The sequence below is a fragment of the Crocodylus porosus genome, unplaced genomic scaffold (assembly GCF_001723895.1).
Source record: "Crocodylus porosus isolate Cpor-Errol unplaced genomic scaffold, CroPor_comp1, whole genome shotgun sequence".
Lineage (NCBI taxonomy): Eukaryota > Metazoa > Chordata > Crocodylia > Crocodylidae > Crocodylus > Crocodylus porosus.
The window spans coordinates 51,265,150-51,266,759 of NW_017728950.1; positions in this window are offsets into that span (position 1 = coordinate 51,265,150).

Genomic DNA, 1,610 nt, shown 5'->3' on the forward strand with positions numbered 1-1,610 from the left:
TCTGGAACCAGCTTCCAAGAGAAGTGGTGTAGGCTCCTACCCTGGGGGGGTTTAAGAGGAGGTTGGATGAACACCTTGCTGGGGTCGTTTGACCCCAGCACTCTTTCCTGCCATGGTGGGGGGTCGGACTAGATGATCTGCTCAGGTCCCTTCCGACCCTAGAAAATATGAAACTATGAAACTGGTTAACATTGCCCTTATCCGTAGTCTCCACTCCACTCTCTTCTGTATCTTTTTGTCATGCCATTCCCAGTGTACCAACCTTTTTTTGTGCTCCCAACAATCCTTCTCCAGCTGCTCCCGCTCTCCTCTGCTCCTGTTATCCCTTGGGCCTTATCTCCCTCTTTGCTACTGCCTCTGTTGTGGTCTTTGCTGTTGCTCCTGCCTTCACCTTCTTTTCTCTCCTCTTTTCCTCTGTCTCCAGACTTTTGTTTCTGCTCTTCATTTCATTTTCCACCTTCTCATTATCAGCCAGCACTGTTTTGGGCTTTGGGTTTCTCTCCTCTACTCCTGCCATCCTGACACTGTCAATCTCCTTTTCTGCTTTTAAGGCATTGATCAGGCTCTCTGTTGATCACTTGATTTTAGCCAAAAGGCTGAGATGCTGATGACAAACTTTTTTTTTAAAGAAATTTTTCATGTTCCAAGCCAAATCAAGTCCAAATCCATGAGTCAGTCCAGAACCATAAGTGGCCCTGCAACTGGCAAACATCCTCTGCCACCACTAGGGACTTCCGATATTTCCAAAGTCTTTTGGCAGACATCCTATGTGCAGGCCCAAGTTTCACCTGCCCTCAGCCATATGGCCACAGGAACAAGCTAGGGAGAAGCCTCCCATTTCCATTAAGCCCCAACACCTCAGCAGATAGTAAACCATTCCAGAAAAACAGTTATCCCCCAGGAGGCTTAAGGAAAACTGCCTTCTTGGACCCAGATACATGGTGTTTCCTCAGGTACCACAGGGATAGGTCAGTGCAGCCTATCTAAATAAGATATATAGTGCCCATTATGCTCAGTCCCCCTCAGCACTGACTTTTTTCAAGTTATGGTGAGCCATCCTGTTGAATACATTTTTACTTCCTCTTCACTCACATAGCTGAGCTGCACCTTTCTTTCCCATTTATAATGATTTCCAGGTAACATATCTTCTGCTCTCATCCTCGTCATTCATTAATCCATATGGATTCCTCAAAATGTTCTGCCACTATCCTACTTCTCCAAGTTCATGAAAGACTCCATTCATGCTTAAATAATTCCTCCATGGCTCAGTTATTCACTCAGCTACTGTTGTAGGTAAGCAAAGGATACCTGAGACTCATCATCTATTCAGGGCATGATAGTAATGGAACATAGCCTTCTCAGCTGTGCTCTTAACTGCTATTCTAAAATGGAGAAGTTGTATGCTTTCCCCTTCCTGGTTTGCTACTGATAATGGCATATATACAGGAGCACTGCAGCCTAGCTCTGTCAGCAGGGTAGGTGCTCATGGCCTTGATGGACACTGGCACTAGCTCTGCATGAGTGACCCTCTTTCTAGCTTAACATTCAAAGTTGATTGTGTTTAGTTCAAGAGCTTAAATCTTGATTTGAAGAACTGAAGAGAGTGTTTT